The sequence below is a fragment of the Corvus cornix genome, chromosome 3 (genome assembly GCF_000738735.6).
Source record: "Corvus cornix cornix isolate S_Up_H32 chromosome 3, ASM73873v5, whole genome shotgun sequence".
NCBI classification, from domain to species: Eukaryota; Metazoa; Chordata; class Aves; order Passeriformes; family Corvidae; genus Corvus; species Corvus cornix.
Window position 1 is genome coordinate 87,686,135 of NC_047056.1, and position 19,749 is coordinate 87,705,883.

At 33.9% G+C, this 19,749-nt stretch overlaps 1 protein-coding gene across 1 annotated transcript in view; it reads left to right on the forward strand.

Annotated features, from left to right (window-relative positions):
* Window positions 1-19,749, forward strand: part of EYS (eyes shut homolog) — an 852,840-nt gene that overhangs the window by 36,810 nt on the left and 796,281 nt on the right. The gene's annotated exons all lie outside the window — the stretch shown is intronic.

Consider the following 19,749-nt stretch of genomic DNA (forward strand, 5'->3'; position numbering starts at 1 on the left):
TGGGGCAGTGTTTCCTTGCCTCCTCCCCCCAGACTATCTTTCTGTTAATGGCCCATCATTGTCCTGCCACATGACTCAGAGGTAACTCCCTCTGGACTATCTTCTGTTAATGAGCCTAATCAGCACTTGGCCTCATGACTCATTACCCCATTGTGAGATGCTCCACCCAGAGGGAGGAACCAAGCATCCCATCATGGATATAATCTGAGACTGAACACCAGAGACAATCCTTCCCACTGGATTTCCAGAGGACAGGAGCTACATAGCCACCATTGGACCTTCTGAGGAGGAGCAGACCCTTTTTGACAGGATCGCCACTTTGGGAGGACTGCAGCCACCATTCTACCAGACTGCTACCACCACCCTGACTAACAGGGTGTCAGGTTGTATCCTAACTCTGTCAGTTTAACCCAGTGTTATCCGCTTTTACTTTTTTTCTTTCCCCCTCCTTTTATTTCCCTATTAAATTGTTATTCTGACTTGGTGTCTCCCCCTAGTTTGTTTTCAAACTAGTACACAGCAGTAAACTGTTGTCCTTGGAATGCCACATGAGAGAGCCCTCCTGACTCTTTTCCTCTGGTAATGCTGAGCAATGCGGCTTGAGTGTGTGTGTGAGTCTGCGCCTAAAGAGCCACGCGGGTGAAAGGAGTAAGCTTGCTGGAGTGCGATACTCCACCCACCAGAACAATTCCTTGCCAGGGACGTTTCAGAGAAATGCAGCTACACTTCACGAACCCACACATGCTGCGTTACACCTTGATATTTTAAATGATAAGTAAACAAAATGAGATAATTTAAATCATCTTTCATCCCTATCTGAGAAATATACCATAAATTTAAAGCAGTTTTCTATGCAATAGGAAGATTACCTCAACATTTGTCATTTATTCAAAATGAAAATTTCCATTGTATGACTACATGTAAAATATGTAAATTGGAAAATTACTTGTTATTTCCATAATGTTTTCAAATATTCCAAATCACGGTTTTGTTTTGACTGAAAATAAGTAGGTGAGCGGCCACTGTCATACATTATTACTATTCTTTGATACTGTTAACAGGCAAGAAAAGAATGAAACGGAATATTTTTAAACATAATTAGTAAAATAAAACATTTTGAGCAGTTTGTGTTGTGTACAGTGTGTCAAGAAGCCACATTCTGGAGTGTAAAAGACTTCAATTATCTGTGCAGAGCTCATGTTAGGTGGTTCAGTACACCTGTCTTTCATAAACAGCAGAGCTCTGGTTGCCCCAAATTCTGAGAATATAGGAAGAGACCACTGTCACCAACAAAAAGACACAAAAAAAATGAGACAGTTTTAATTAGTATAGCTTGAAGCACTCATAATAGAGCAGCTTGTCAAGTATTTTTAGATGACCCAGAAAAATGTCTCTTGTTCAGAATAAGAAAGAAGATAACAATGTAGAATATAACATACTTTATAATTTTGCTTCTTTTTGTGAGGAATAAGTTGGGCTGTTTTTCTTCAGAAACTTCCATTTGTTAACCAACAGATGTAATGTTGTGGATTATACTGCACACCTGGATACATAACCCGTAAAAAGAAAAAACCACCAAAGTAAAGGTATATGATCTACCAAAGCTATGACAGAAGCTAGAAACATCTTCCTTAATTCCTTGTCAAGAGATAACACTACTTAATTATGTAGATGTTTTTTCCCAAGACATTTTTTCTAGTGAGGAATTTATTCTGCCAGAATTACAAGCCCATACAATAATGCAATTATTTATTATCCAAACATTAAAAATACTGATGGTTTCCTTTGAAAAATAGATTATTTTGAAATTATTGTTAATATCCTATCCTTATTGCTGTTGCTTCCAAAGATAAAGGGTCTTATAATTTATTCTTTTGTATTTTAAAGCTAAAATAAACATACTTTCTAATGACATTTATAAATGTTGCTATCATCCAAAAAATAGTGGCCTAAAGTGTGTCAGTCAGACAAAAAATTATGCATTTAAAGATTTTCTTTATTCTTGAGGAGACAGTAAATCAGAGAGATCTTCAAATACAATTTAAGGGAAAGTATATATACATACAAAAAAAAATTTACTCTTTTACTCATAAATTGCACTGTAAGATAAGAATAAGAATATCTTAAAATAAGATAGTCTAAGAAAGCTTTTGCTTAGATTTTCAAAGGAGGAAAGCATTAGGCATCCTTTGTTAAGTTCATTCAGCATCTATAACGTGTTCAGTACCTGCAAATATTTCAGCTTTTCTGTTCAGCTGAATATTATTTTCTTAATTTTTCATGGAGTTTTATATTTATTCTGTGAAGTAATTAATAACGAGAAAAACAAACAATTTTAACCCCACAAGAATTAACATGCGCATTGCACTTTCTTCAGTACTTTCATTTTCTCTGGTTATTTGCAGAATCTCTTGCTATGAACAACTCAAGAAATATTAACAGCCTTACTTTAACACCACAAATATCTTAGACCAGGAAATCTTTACATTTTCTGCTTTTATAGTATATTTCAAAGTTGTTACTCACCTATATAGCTGTTAGGAATTAATCAGAAATTATAAAAGGATAATAGTAAATTCTCTATATTTTTTCCTGTCAAATTCTATTCTGTTGGGGTTTTTTCAAAGCAAAATAGAATATAGAATGATGGATTAAAAAAAGGGCATAGGTGTTTCAGACAGACTACAACCCTTCTCATCAAAACCTCATTTACTTCAATGTGACTACAACTGGAACCATTTGCATATCATAATATGGTTATTCATATATTTATTTCTTTTAGAATATTAGCAAATAATTCCAGCTATGTGTAAATCACAAGAATACCAGATAATTTTCATTATGAATCTGCTACATTCTTTTTGCATCATCACTTCACAGCTATATCACTTTACTTTTACCTTATCTTGAGCTCTTAAACAGGATTTGTACCACTACCTTTATTTCTATTATGCAACCTTATTGGCTTTATGGTACAGAGATCTTTTTAGTCTAGTCTTTAAACAACTAGATTGACACCCATTTGTATATTTTAAACTTAGGCTTGTCTATTTCATATTATTTTCCTTCCCAGGTACTGGAAAAGTGATCTTGCATTTTTCCTGCCTCTGTTCCCACCTGTTACCCTGTCACAAAAGGTTTTTCTGAAATTCAGTCATATATTTTTGCTTTAAAATTTTGGCCTCACCCTGGCCAATGAGGGTTGTACTAAATGACTTTCTGAGGTTGTCCTTCAACCTAAATTATTCTATGATTCCATGGAATTGTCAAATAGTTAATTAAGAAGGAAGAAGAACATCTCTGCAAATTACTGAATATTTGACCTAATGTGCAAATTGTACTTAACAAGTAATAGAACATTAAAATCTTGACTAGACAAAGACCAGGGAAAATAGCATATCAAAGACTGACAGAAATGAAAAATTATTAGCCATTAGGAAAAAGAAAAAAAAACCCTACAAACCAAGAACCAACAAGCAAACCAACCTAAAAAAAACCCAAAACATCCCCAACATCTACTAACTAGTTAGATAAATGTGATTTTTACAATTGCCCATAGTAATGTAAGTTTTCACACAGAATGTTTACTGAGCAACACACATTCAAGCCCTGTATTTGTTCTAGAGCAAAGAGAAGTTGAGCTGATACATTGGATCTGAAGATCCTTGCATGAGAAATCCTATCTGAATACCATATTGGCACCAATGATTCTCCCTAGAGGGATTTCCTCCAATTCCTGGACCCTCAGATTCAAGCAGAAATCAGAACTCATTAATACCAACAGGACCCCTCTAGGTGCATCTGTTCTCCAGGAATCCATAAGTGAGCCTTGAAAAGCCAGATAGCATAGGCCTGGCTCTTCATTCTTCAGCAGGCTAGTGAGATTACTACAAAGCAAATTCTTTGAGATACTAAAAGATCATTCACTCTTTTTCTCAATATTTCATGTTGATAGCAGGAAAGTAAACTTTTCCTTCAGAAATTTTGAGACCAGCTCTAATCTGCTAATTCAGAATGACTTAGATATGGCAGGCGCATAGCAAAGTCTTAGGCGGCACTTAATATTTCTATGTCATTGACCACAGGTCAGATGTTACCAATCAGAAAGGTAAGCCCCTCTGAGTTCAGCTTTGAAGTAAATTGTTTCTCTCTAGCAGTAAAATGCACCTTCAGCATAGTGCAAAATGACGAAGAATGTCTGCCAATCTTTAAGTGTAAACTATGAAAATACTTAATACCTTTAGGGCTGTTTTGTTGCTTTTTCACCTATGCCTGTGCAGCATTTGGTGGTAAGAGGTTGTTTTGTAGAATTCAGAGAGGAAGAAAGGTTATTAGCAGTAAATAATTTGTGCTATCTAAAACACATATCTTGGAGTCTGACTCTTAGCCATTATTCTCTCATTTTCTTACACACTTAGTAAGTTATGTTCCTTTTCTTTTTCAGAATCTATTAGTTAGTCTTCTTTGCCAAAAAGGTGTTATCTGCAAAGTAATTCTTGTATATCATCAGAAAAGTTTGAATTTCACTTCCCCACATGTATCCCTAACTATCAGTATGTCAGCAGTCAATAACTATTCTGATGATACAGACTAAAACATTAAGGTCATACTTATTTTTGGCTTTAAGACCTATGTTTTGTAACATGCACAAAAAATGCTAATCAGTCATTATGAAATACAGTATTGAGAAAACCTGGAAAATGATCTGAAGAATTTTTTTTAATCATCTCAAGAACTTTGAATTTAAATATGAAGTATAAGTATGAAAAACCCCATCCAAAACCAAAACCCTCACTTTAAAAACACTGGAAATTGTGGAAAAAGTTATTTCATAAATGTTATCTCACTCTTTTCCCCCAAAGGAGATCATCATAAAAGCTGGTAACTGAGAGATTGAAATACTAATAGGGTTGGATGGTCTGGGCTACAGCTCTCAAAAGCACTCCAGCAAGTAAAACATTCGATCTGTCTGGGCTACATTCTGTTCTGCTCCTTGAAGTCCTATTTTCAAGTGACCAAAAGTGATTAGATATAACATATTTCCAACTTAGTGTTAGAATTTTTTAACAGTACATTTTTTTTCAGAAAATTTCTGATTAATGCTATCCATAGGCAGAGCTGGGTTCAAATACATGTTTTACTTTTATAACATGCGTGATTTGTACCATAGTTATGATAGAATTTAGAACATCTGAGTCAGAAACTAATCAAGTAAGATGAATCAGTTACAAGTTTTAATATGGAGACAGTATTAGAGATGGTCATAATGAACAGTATTGTATTTTTGTAAGTCTTTGGAGAAATCCAAATACCATAAAAAGTGATTGATCTGTGGACAGCAGATGAAGTTCAATAGTTTTAATGCTTATTTTGCAGCTATCTTCACCTCTCTTTCTTCTGTACAATGCCTATGCATAATGATCACTTTCTCACCTGTGACTGTAAGGCTAATATTACAGTAAAAATGAGTTCTTAACAGTTACTTGGCATGAATGATGACAATTGATAATTAAGAAATGACAGTATATTACACTATTTAACTCATAACTCCAGGTGTTTGCTGTACTGTCTTATGAATGAGTTTGTGCACTAAGAATGTCCCTTAAAGCAACTGCAGATGTGTTGCATAGCTTCCATTTATAAGACTATTTCTTTCTTTTCTTGTCTACAATTGTTCTCATTTTTTGTCTCCATATATAGTTGAAGTGTAGAAGATTGCTACTAAGAAGATTGAGAATTCATTTGCATCACACAATCAAAGTACAAGAATAAAATTTACAGCATAACTAAAAAAGGATTTGGTTTAGGGCTTTTGTTCAAGAAAATAGAAGCCCTGATACAGGAAGATAGCGTTTTCAGCAAGCATTTAGAAACATGGTTCTCCAAAGGAACTTCTGGGCTTCAGAACTAAAGCCTGTGTGATTACAGTGTTCACACCTCCCAGATTTAAAACAGTTGGGTTTTCCTTTATATTGATTTTTTCCCTTCTTTCTTGTTGCCAACCCTATTTCTATTAGACCACTGCTTAGACATACTTAGTGACTAGTAGACATTTTTCTAATTTGTGATTCAAATGTTTCCACAGCCAGCATATAATCTCTACCACTGTGTTGGTATTGACTTGTGGCTTAAACAGTATTTTTTTATTTTCTGATGCTTCTAATCTTGATCTCTTTTTAAAGAGGTATCATACTCCTTCTCTGTCTTTTTGCTAGATTGCTTCAGATTCAAAGAACTTCACTGCCTAGCTTCTAGCAAAATAGTAGTTCCTTGGCTAATGTAAACGTTTATGGGAAGCCCATACATTTCATATGTATAGCAAGCTGCTTCTAACACTGAAATTCTGACTCCTGGCAGTATATTAGAAATACTATGCTAGACTGAACAAGCCATGTTTTTTCCGTTTCTTCTTCTAAGATTAGCTCCCTACTCACTTTATCATTGTCATTGCTTTTGTCAGCAGCTTTTGTAGTTTGATGCTATCAGTCTTGAGCATGAGGAAAGAGAATCATATTCAGCATTTCAGAATATAATGAAAGCTGAACCACTGGGGTTTTTTATGGAGAAAGTTTTAGCTGAAGTACCTTGGAATTATTTTGCAGCCACTGATCCACACTGCTAGCTCATTATAATTCCATGATCAGTTTGTATACTCAGGCTTTTCTTGTCCTCAGCTGCTTTCAGTCAGTAAGCTTGTGGAAAAGTTGTTTAGCTAGGAGACACCTCTATTGAGCAATTCATTCTGATGTAAATGTCCAAGATAAAAGTTAGGCACCTTCTTGAGGTGGATATTCATTTATTTATTTACATTAATGATGGACATCCAGCAGGATTAGCTTTACCTGGAAAGCTAATTTTCAGATAACTTAAGTGAAATGCAGTGAGAAAGCTTGGTCTTGCATTTTCCTAAATTTAAACATGTACATAATAGATAATTTTAAAATTAGTTACTTTTATGTTTCAGTTAGAGATATGTTTTACACCAGTGGCAGTAATATCTAACTAGACATTATGTCCGTTTAGGACTCTGAAAATTTTGTAAAAGAAATCTGTATTTTCCAAATTTAAAAAAAAAAGTCTAGTTTCTCAATGTACGTATATACATATATCTGAGTATATAGAAAATATTTCTTATTTCCAAGAACATCTTGGAAGAGACATCAAAAAATTAGTATTTTCCTAAGGTTTGTGCTTTCAAGAATTTATTTATTTTAAGAATAGTAATAAAATTGATAAAGCTAACTGATATCTTCAAATCACTAAATCATGTGTAAAATTCTTAGTTTTCACTTTAGTTAATTGGTGCATTGGACAGGAAAAAAAATTAAATTTCTCACAAATCTGTAGAATAATATCAACAGTACATAAAAGTTCCTCTAAATAGCTACCCAGCATTTTAAAATAAATTATATCACTGTTCAAGCATTTTACTGGTAGAAATTCATTGACACTCGGTGCTGAAAGGAAGAGTTGAAATCTAGTGTGTAAACATTTATTTTAAGCCTGATTGACAGTTTGTTGATTATTATTACAAGAAACAACTGGAATCTTTATGACTTTGATATTGTCTTGAGGCATTCCTAAAATTTTTAAGTAAGAACTCTGATGCATCTAATAATTAAAACTTGTTCAATCATGTTTCAGAGAAAACATGTTAGTATTTTATAAGTGAGATAGATTTCCCATAAAAATTTCCATGGATTACTTGGGTTCTTATTGCTTGCTTCTGTCTGTGTAAAAGGGACACAGTGGTTTCGTATTCAGGATCACTAAAAGCGGACACAACTTTTAAGAGCGTTCTTGCAACACAAATAGGAGGACCATCTCTTTATGAAGAGTTTGAAAATTAAGCCCCATTCAAATTCATGATATTCCCAGTCCCAGTGTCTATCTTTCAGGATCTCCAGGACTTAGACATTAATCTTTTGCCTATAGAATATAACCTATTTATGTTTCTCTTGCAGTTTTAATATCAAGTTTAAGTTCCCTGACAGTATTTACCTTCCAGTCAGTGGTGTGGATTTCTTGACTTAGCAGATTCCCTTTCCAAGTATGCTGATGGTATCAGAAATAGTTGGCCAGAAGACTAGGGAAGTGATTGTCCCTCTTTACTTGCCACTGATGAGGCCACATCTCGAGTACAGTGTCCAGTTCTGGGCCCCTCATTACATGAAGGACATTGAGGGGCCGGAGTGGGTCTAGAGAAGGGCAGCGGAGCTGGTGAAGGGTCTGGAGCACAAGTCCTCTGCAGAGCAGCTGAGGGAGCTGGGGGTGTTCAGCCTGGAGAAGAGGAGGCTCAGGGGAGACCTTATCCCTCTCTACAATTGCCTGAAAGAAGGCTGCAGCCAGGTGGGGGTCAGTCTCTTCTCCCAGGCAACCAGCGACAGTACAAGAGGACACAGTCTTAAGCTGCACCAGAGGTTTAGGTTGGATATTCATTAGGAAGATTTTCTTCACAGAAAGGGTGAATAGACATTGGAATGGACTCCCCAGGGAGGTGGTAGAATCACCGTCCCCAGAAGTGTTAAGGAAAGACTGGAAGTGGCACTTAGTGCCATGGTCTAATTGACATGGTGATGTTCAGACATGGATTGGACTCGATGATCTCAGAGGTCTTTTCCAAACTGATTCTCTGATTCAGTGATTATCTTTTAATAGATACTACAAATGATCAGCAATTTAGCCACTATTTTAATCTATCTTCTCCTATTAATTTAATTTATACATTATAAGTAGATCCTTACCACAGGGATTCTAACTCTTACTGCTCAATCCCATATCTGCTTTCTAATCTATACTAAACTACTGCTTTTCAAACACTTATCACATTGCGCTTAATTTTGTTTTTCGTGACAGCTGGATACTTACTGCAACAATAATTGATATGATAATTTTAGGTACAAATGAGAATTGACTTTGTCATATCATACTATTAAAAAGGACTGCACATATATATAAAATGAAAAAAACCCCAGAACTTTGATTACAACTTTTTAAAAGAAATGCCAAAGCAATGCTGTAACAAGAGAATGTCTGGATGTACATGACACTGTAGTTCAAAAAATTTCTATGCAAAATATTACCTGAAACATTTCATTTTTTCTCTGGTTTATTCTATTTTACTCTGTTCAGTAGAGAATAGGTAGCTTGACAAGTACACTGTCACTTTCATTATTTCAAGTTCCTTTCTCCAAAACCAATTTTTCAGGGCAACATACTGTTCTAATGATATAGACACACAGGGACTAAGACAAGCTCAAGAAATAGAATTTAATTTGTGAACTGATGAGGATTTGAATTTAAGCCTCCAGTGACAAAAGTGTCTATTTCTAGCACCCCCTATTAATCGTTATATTGGATAGCAGTATATCATAATCGACATGTTGCTATGTGATATTATGATCCAGGTAGAATTTAAAGTGCTGACTATATATGTATGTACGTAGGTATGTATGTAGGTATGTATGCATATGTTTCTGAAAAGATGAGGGCTTAAGTTTCAAGTTGCTGGAAAATTATTAATGTAGTAAATGGATTTTTTTACACTTGCATAGGGCTAACTACTTTCCTTTTTTTTACTGGGGCAAACATATTTCAGGTAATGTTTATACAAAAAGTGTATGGAATTAATTTCCTTTTTAATAAAGGATCAGTTAGCCATTAGATATATGTTTCCTTCAGTAAATATATCTGAATTTAGTTAAAGTCATTGATTCTTTTTGTACCATTCTCTAAACTAGGAAGCCCTTTAGAATTTGTTTGGTTTTATTTGATTTTTCTGGTGAAACATATTAAAAACTATGATTAATTTGGATTTTTTTCTTACTGAAGTAGTTGAATTCATTTAAGTCTTTTGATATGTGTTTTCTTCGTTGCTTTTATATGTCTTGTGCTTCTACTTGCAGTCCTTCCTGAATTTTGTTATCTGAAAAATGTGGTCATAAAAAATTAATGAAAACTTAAAAGTGGAAAATCACTCTCTGTCCATGCTATTTTGTGTAAAATTATTCTGATTTGTTTCTGTATTCTGACTTACTTCCAAAGTCAATGCATTTTATAAATGCAATATTTGTAAATATCATCTTCATTTCTTGTTCTGAAGTCTACTCATTTGGTTTAGCTTTCTGTTTAATTGGCACCAGCTAATCATATGTTATAGACACTTCATAATTCATCTATCCTTCTAATTCTTTTAAATACCAACAGCTTTTATATGATGTATATATTTTATCCGCAGTGGTTAATTAAATACAGTTAATTTGCATAGTTTACTGTTTACAGCATCATTTACCTATTATACCGGCTTACTCATGGAACATCATAAATAACATAAGAATTACAGTTTGTGAGGAAATATAACACATTTTCTAGTTCCACATGTAATTGCACCTTAAATCCATCTTGGAGAAAAACAAAGGGAAAAAGTGGAAAAACCTTCAGTCTCCATAGGCAGAAATTTATTGTTCCATGTATTTATTCCCATTCTTTTGAGCAATGGAGAATACATGGCATAAAATACAGCAATATGCTATTAAAAATTTCCCAGAGGTCAATATCTTAATTCCTGCATGCTGTTATCTAGTTTAACAGAAGCTTCATCTTCCACATTTTCATGTCACTATTTAATGTATATTAACAAAATTTTCCATTGCCTTTGAAGTTAGTCTTTGAAACATTACCATTTAAAATATTTGTATGGATGCAACTTTTTAGTTAATGGACTGTTCAGAGGGTATTCTAAATATATTCCACAGAGACTAAAAACTCACTTTATCCTGAAATATGCACATATCAGCAGAAGTGGAACCTTCCCCACTGTACTGTATGAAATAGGCTTAATCTCATCTGGAAGGGAGAAAAAATGAATGTCATTAATCAACAAAGTTGAGCAGGTAGGCAGAAGCAGAAACAGTTTTCCCCTTTTCTTGAGCAAGTAACACATTGCCATGGTGGAAAGAAGATTTTAGTTTGGGCAGAAATTAATGTATGCGATTGCACTGATAGGATTGTTAGTTTAAGTGATTGTTGTATCTAACTCTAATGGGTTTCAGAAAAGTTGAAAATAAAAGCTATTTTGTTTTGGATATAGAGTCCAGAAGCTAGGATTTTCTCTTCATGGCCAAGTTATATCAGTCCTGATGGTGTGACAGTGGGTCAGGATAAGGAACTAATAGTGTATTGATTTTGCATTGTACAAATTCTATCTATTTTCCCAGATGTTTAAGGAGACATGTATAGGTCACTCATGTGAGAGGAGGATGATGTTGTTAATCTTGTATAGAGCTGTGTGGTTGAGGTTTGTGTTTGTGTGAGTTTATTAGTATCTTTTTTTTAAGTGCTGTGTTCTTTTTGTAAATACTAAAGGTTGTGGCACTTCAGACATTAGGCTGTCATTTTGTAATGGAAAATAAATAGAAACAAAATCAAGAAGGTAAATACCCAAGGAATTATCTGAGACTTGAATACCAATTAAAAAGTATCTAATCTGTAACATATCTACATTTGATAAATTCAATAAGTCAGTTGATATGGGTATGCACAATTAAGGATAGTGTCTTATTTTACTGCATTGAAAGCAGTTTGTGCTAGTAATTATTTTTTCTATAGATATATTACAGAATTAGTTTACATTCTCAGTTAAGTCTACACATAGACTAAGCAATGTTACGATACTGAACAAGCAACTTAAAGAAATGTTTAGAGGTAATTCCACTTTGTCAAGCCATTAAAAAAAACATTAATATGTCTATTTCACTTCCAATGACAGGATAAAAGCTTGATGCTCTCCAAAATGCTCCTGATTGCAGTAAAATCCAAGTTTTAATAAAAACAATGTTGAAATTTCTTTGACAATGACCTTATTTTCTTTTCTGATTCATAATGAAATGAAACAATACTTAATTCCCATAAATTGTGAATACACATTACATCATTTAAAAAAGTTTCAAATTAAATTAATCTTCTGTACTGGGTTGACCTTGGCTGGATGCCAGATGCCCAACAAGGCCACTCTATCACTTCACCTTCTTAGCTGGACAGGGGAGAGAAAAACAAAATGGAAAACAACTTGTGGATTGTGACAAGGCAGTTTAATAAAGCAAAAGCAAAATATTTAACTTGCAAAAGCAAAGAAAAAAGCTAAAGACTTTATTCTCTACTTTCCATCAGCAAGCAGTGTTCTGCTACTTCCCAAAAAGCAGGGCTTCAGCACGTGTAGCAGTTCCTCTGGAAAGCAAAACTTATAAATAATGAATGCCCCCCTTTCCTTCTCCTTTTCTTAGATTTTATATGTGAGCAGACATCATATAGGAATACCCCTTTGGTCAGTTTGGGTCAGCTGTCCTAGTCCTGTCCCCTCCCAAGACCTTGCCCACTGCCAGCCTGCTGGTGGTGGTGGAATAATGGAGAGGCAGTGTTGATGCTGTGCCAGGACTGCTCAGCGGTACCCAAAACACTGATGTGTTATCAACACCTTTCTAGCCACCAATGCAGAGCACAGCACTGTGAGGGCTGCTATGGAGAAAATGAACTCCTCAGCCAGACCCAATACATCTCCAAAGTAAATTCTGTTGTTAATATTTAAGTATTTGAGTATTTTAACTGAATATAGAACTTTTTCAAGTCTGGCATATTAGATATGTAAGCTCTGAAAGACTCTTAATAGTTTCATTTATTTTTTTGTAAATTTGTTATTTGTTATCTATTTCCTTTCACATTGATGTAAGTTTTGACTCCATCTTAGGTAGTCATCTCGATTCAAACTTAAATATTCTACTTTTTTGTTCAAAAAGTTGCCTATCTAATCGAAATAAAAACATTTTTCCCAATTCTACTACCTTTACTATTTTAGTGATGACAAAAATTTTTACCAAGCCTTCAAACTTTTATGTGCTTAGCTGTACTTCAATACTTATGTAGAATTAAGTCTTTTTTTGTTTGTTTTCAAAATGAAACATAATGATATTTGATGTCTCTATTTCTGCAAGTAATGAACAATTAACTTTTAGTCACTCTTCAGTTGCTCCACATTAAACCCATGTAATCTGAAGATCCCTGATGTCCTGTAAGCATTTTAGGAATCCAGAGACTACATTGTTTTTAAAGGTGCCAATGATTGAAAGTTTATGGAAGACAAAACCTAAACTTTACAGTGCAAAGAAAATAGTAACACATTGGCAGGGATTAGGAAACCAGCACTTAAGAATTTTGTATATGGAGATCCTTATTCATTTATCAATCTATATTATGGGTTCTGTTTTATTATTTGAAAACAACATGCATTCTTATTTAGCAAGGTGTGGTAAAAGCTTAAAGTTATAAAATATTATACATCTGTACATAGTGCTGGCTACAGAGAATATAATTACAGTTAAATATACATATATGTAACTGTAGAATATAGTTGCTTATGACAAAAACCCTTTAAAGTCACATGTCTAAGACATTAAAATAATAGGTCAATATAGACCTGAAAAGTACAGCACAGAGTCATAGGTTTTTAAAATAACTTTCATTGGCACAAAAAGGGCAAATATTTTATTACTAATCATATCCTTTTCTGTATACATAGACTTCAATTACTTCATTCCCTGAGTTTCCATTTTATGGTTTAACATTCTTCCTTTAAAAGTCTTGTAACAATAGCAAGAAATAATTCACACAAGTTGATAGGATTCCCTTGTGTCATATTGTCTTACCATCACAAGCCTCATAAAAAGGTATTTTAATGAACATTTACTGAAATATTAATTCCTTCCTATATAGCCTAGAGTTCAAAATAACTTGTCTGGGAAGTATATTTCAATGAAAAAAAAATTCCAATAAACATATTTTCTACAGCACATTTCTTTTATGCAATAGATATATTTTTCAAACATAAACTGGATACAGTAAAATAAATCTATGCTTTTCATCTTTGAAGTGATGTTGCATTGTGGTCAAATACAAAGAACTTTTAATATTTCTTGTCTTGGTATCATTTTCAGTTACCTGTCTAAAAACCCCTTTTTGTTTCTATAAAAGTAATGGGATATCAGAACTACTGAGGCTATGAGACTTCTGACTGCTTCTACTTCATGCATTCTCCTAGCACTGTATTTTGGTTTCTGAAGCACCTTCAAACCAACTTGAAGAAGTCAGTCCAAACATGTATCTGAATTGTGTCATTTAAAAATACTTTATTCACTCCTATTTTTGATATTATGGTCATTCTGTAAATATTCTAGAAGTGTAAACAGCCATCATTTAATGTATTTGTTAACTTGCTCAGTTATGTTTCAGATAGCCTTTGAAATTAAATTGAATTTAATAGGACATTCAAACTTTCTTAACCATACTAGTTACAGGCATCTTTAATTTGCTTCCTGCAACGTTATTGCTTATCCTTTATATTGTATATAAAATTAAATATAACTTATGTCTTTTAGACTAAAAGTACATACTTTCTATGTAGCCTAAGGGATGAATAGTTATGAATAGTTTCAGGCTGATTGTAATGTTTAACATTACATTTGCCTGATGGTCATTGTTTAACTCCAGTAGGCATCTCAGACACACAGAGCTGCTTGTTCACTAGCTCCAGGGTGATGAAGAGGCTGGAAAGGGGAAGAGACTGGAAAGGATAAAAGTGAGAAAATTCCTGGGTTGAGATGAAGGCAGTTTTATAGGGAAAGCAAGAGCCATGCACACAAGTGAAGCAAAGGAAGGAATTCATTCACCACTTCCAGGTGGCAGGCAAGAGTTCAGTCATCCCCACAGAAGCAGGGCCCCATGACTTCTAACAGTGACTTGGGAGAGATCACTCCAAATATCTCCTCTTCCTCTTTCTCCCTGCCTTGCCCCACCCCCACATGACATTTCTGTTCTTTCAGAAGTTTGAACTTGTCTTAAAAGAGCTAATGTGAATACCAGGCAGGAGATGGAACTTTTCATTGAACATCTGACACTTTCCTTTTGAAATAATTATTCATTCCAAGTAATAATTAAATTTAAAAATATATCTTAATAGTCTTCTATAGAGAGAAGATCCCAAATTAATGGAAATAAAAGGAGTCCACCTGAAGCAAAAGATTGTATTGGACCTGTCACAGGATTTTTTAGTTTAGGGATGGAAAAACCTTACTTTACTTCTCTGAAACAGCATTAGAGCTCATGACTGTTGCACCGTTATCCACCTTCTTTCTGATTACAAAATCTTTCCTTCCAGCAGCTAAACTCATTTTCCAGAGTCTTTAAATGATATATTATTGATTGGTTTAGGATGAGAATGTTTTAGGAGATTACAATTGCTCTTAAGATATTTTTTAGTATTTTTAGTATCATCTGCAATGCAGTCCTCCATTGTATCTTTTCCTTTTTCAGACATTCCTTGTTCACCCTTGGGTTAATTTTACTTGAAACGATCCTTTTTATTTCATCGTGGGTTTGGTACTGTGCATAGTTTCAAAGTTTATGGTCAGTATGAAACTCAGAAAAGGTCCACCTCGATAATAGATTTTTAAATATATTTTTGGATAAATATATAGAAAGAAATTCCACTGAATTATAAAGAAAACGATGGGGTCAATTACTGCACATAGAAATCTGGCAAAATTTCCACTTGTTTTTAGAATTTAATCTAAACCTTTACTGTTGAAATTATTAGAAATCCTTCCCTAGTGTGATGGATTGACATATTTCCAAGTGAATGCTTAGCAAACTGTGTATTTGCAGGAAATATCAATTCAAACTGTCAAATACAAGAAACTAGGTAAGATTCCTTCAAAACTTCTTAATAAAGGTGATGCATTATTGGAATCTGAATATGATAGGATTTTTGTCTTTAAAAAGAACTGTCTACAAAGTGACCTAAAAGACCATGTTGGGAGCACTCTACACATCAGAAATTGAGACTAAAGACAAGATCATCCTGTTTTCTTATACCTCTGATACAGCTCCAACATTAATGAGAAGTTGTATAAGATGTAATGCTGGTTTCCTAATGGAACTTGAAAATGGGATAACAATACTGAGAAATATAAAACCAGGAGAAACCTCATCCAGCTGCATCTTCTAATCTAATGAAGATGTCAGCTCCATCATACACCTGTTGAGTTTTCTTCTATTGTGCTGGTAAGGCTGTCCTCTTACTCCTCTTAATTTTTTTTTTTTTTGCTTCAATATTTTTATAGTACATGTATATCTATTTCCAAAATTAGCTTTATCTTGCCTAATATTTACCTTCATGCTTATAAACATCTATCATATCCCTTTCAGCTTTTATTTTCCTAAGTTAAAACTAACAAACTAACCTCGATTTTCCATTCATGGTTCAATTTCCTGTGTCCTTGATCACAGCTGTGGGTTCTATATTAACTTTTCCTGACTTATATCTTAATTATTGAGGAAATATGCCAGCTGAGGTCTTGCACAATGACATTATTACTTATCCATTTCTTCTGGAGATGCTACTCTGCACATCCAAAAATTCGATTTTTTTTTTCTGTCATACTGTATAGTTGACTCTTAAACATCCTATGACACACAAATCTAGCTATTTTGTCTTTCCCTTCTGCCATTTTATTTTTAAGAACCCCTAGCTTATAATAGAAATTCATAGTAATAAATTCTTAATAAACCATTAAATTAGCACAACAGAATTTATCAAACGAAAGATACATATGATAGAACAAGCATCTGCAATTAACCTACAGGACAAAATAAGACCTTAAAATATTAATTGCTTATATTTTTTCTATCTTTTGTGGGGATTTTTTGTTAATAGATAGATAGATAGATACATGCATACTTCACTTTACTCCTTTCATCATTCCAAGGTTTTGAAATACTTTGATATTAAAGAAAATAGGTTATCCCTGTAATTTGACCACTGAGAGCCTAGTGACACCTTTTAATCACCATTGTAGGATTTCGCAAAAAAGTTTTAATTGCATCATTAGTTGGAATACAGAAACTGCTTCAGGGAGGAGGACAAGGAAGATGGATAGGAGGGAAGGCAGGAATGTCTTGGGTCCAATCCATTTTCTAGTCTTGATAAAAATGTTGGAAGCAGAATAATGTTTCACAGAAATTTAATCCCTTTAAAAATAGAAACCAGTGCTCAAAGTGTGAAGATATGGACTGTGAAAATAAAAGTTGAGGTCACTAAGCCACAAACCTAAGTAAAATTGAACAACACACAGTTCATCATCCCAAAACCCAGAATAAAACCTCCACAATGAGAAGGCACTAATAGTCTTCAGGATTATGAATTTTTCAACAAATATTTCGGGTAGTGGATTATCCTGTTTGCCCATATCTTAAACAGCTTTTTTTCCTGAGATATTGCTTCTCCTTTTTTGTCTCTTGTTACTATTTGTAAAAATGTCTAAATGTAACCTGTAGGATAAAACAAGGTTTTCACCCTTGGAAAAATAACAATGTATTGACCTGGCTACATTAAGGATTAATGGTGAGTATTGGGTCAGGGAATACTTTGTGCTTCAGATAAACTAGAAATACAGTTAGGACTGCTATTGGAGGCCTGTAATTCTGTAGTTCAGTCTGTGTAAACATGAGGAAAAATTAGCTTGACTTTGAGATTTGATTTATTCTGCCATAAAAAAACCCTTAATCTGGTTATTGGTGGGTTTTATTGGTGGGTATTATTTTAACTTTTTAATCAGGAGTCTCAATAAATGATCTGAAGGACACTGTTGCTTAGCTTCATTGCTATTATATTTGCCTTAACATCAGCATTAGAATCGCTGATAGAGATGACTTGTGTAACTCATTTTTTCTGTCAGTTTGACTTATTCTACAAACTGCCATGTCTTCTTATTTTTCACTTGTATCCACAATTTAAGTAGAAGTTAGTAAAAAGTTCGTTATCTGAGCATAAATAAAAAATACAGAATCAGAACATTTTGGATATGATTTTTTTCCATTCTATATTGGCTGATGTACAAGAAAAGCAGAAATTTTATGAAGCTCAGAGGACTAAGCTATGAGGTTTTTGGAGATGAAAAGATGAAGTTTTGTATTTCCGCTTCAAAAACTGCTACTGTTGTCTACTGCCTACAAAGTTAATACATTTTCTTTTGGGAAGTAAGAATTTTAGGCTTTACTGACATCAGACACTTGAGTTACAATACACTCTTTACAATTCAGTACTACCAATTCAGTACAATTCAGTACCTGTGCTGAAGTAATAAATCTTATTCCCCTCATTAAAATCATATAATGTGCAATCACCTTAAAATACTTGAGCAGGAGTTGAAAAAAAAAGGTATTCTAAGGCTCTGCATTAATCTATTCAAAATCTTCTTAGCTGAAGGTTCCCATTGTCTTCTATCATTTATGCCTCTCCTTTTCTCCTACCAATAATTCCTTCTGGTTTTCATCTGTGAGCTAAAATGGTTTATCTGTATCTTGTCAAGAATAAACAAGCTGTTACAACTAAAGGTGAGGAAGCTGTCTCCACATGGTCATCTACCTTTCTAAATTTACCTCCAGGACAGTAAGGGAAGTAGGTAAAAAACCGGTCAGTGATTGTTAAAAATAATGCTCAGTATTTTAAAATATCACATTTATCAAGCTACTACTGTATAATTTGGATGATTGCCATGGTGCAATGCAATGTTAGAAAAAAAAAAGTAAAAAATATTTACATGTTAACATATCTACATTCCCAAAGCATTCTGTGGAGTGGGAGATGGTGAACCTTTCAAGTAGATGCGAAACAGTTCATAGAAATTTTTAATAGAATCTGGCACCATGTCAGAAGCAGGAAGCCTGTGAAAATGCAAAGATATTTATGTCAACATAGACTTTCTTTCTTTTCAAGCTACAACCTTCCACCATCACCCAGAAAGACTAGGTTGTTTTTACTCATCAAGATCCTAATCTGAGTGCATAAAAAACCCCAAACAACAAAACAAACAAACAAAAACAAGAAACAAACAACCAAAAAAAAAAGAAAATAATCACATGGTATGTTCTACCAGCAATGATGATGAAATGACTGACACCATTTTGCAGGCAATGTCAAGACTCTTAGGTGTTCCAGCTAAATGCAGAAGAAATTTGTCTGAAAGTGTTCTGAGTTTCCAAGATTTTACTTAACCATTGTAATTTTGTGGCTCTGAATGACAGCACTGCCTCTACCACTTACCTATTTTTTGCATTGTGCATTTGAATACAGACTTCATAGGAAACAGCTTTTGAAGTTTCATAAATAATTCTCTTTGCAGTGACATTCTGCATCTTTTGCACCAACAAATAGGTAAGCTTAGCTGGTTGTAAAACAGATTAAGGTAAGGTAAGGTAAGGTACAGGATGTAAAGCTAAAAAGCTGAATTTTGGTAAAGTTGCAGTCATAATACTATTTGATAACACTGTAATTAAAAAAAAAGTCATTGAAAAAGAAAAAATCTCAACCACTCCACATTTCATGTCCAGGAGAGAAAAATAAACAGACAATCTATTGAAATTAAGTATTCCTAAAAAGGAAGGCTTAAATTTTGTGTGTTTAAATACTGATTGAGGAAGAGGTTATTTTATACCTCTTTTAAACTCCTTCACAGGTAAAGCTGGGCTTCAAAATGATACTCCTTCTAGAGGTATGAAAACTGTATACATAGAAGCCATCTAGGAGGTTCATGTTATCCATCTTGCTGAAGAATGCATTAATGTTAGACTCAAAAGATTCACAAGAGTCTAATCATCAGTTCTCAAACTGTGGTCAGCAATAAGCAACGATGTTATTTCCTG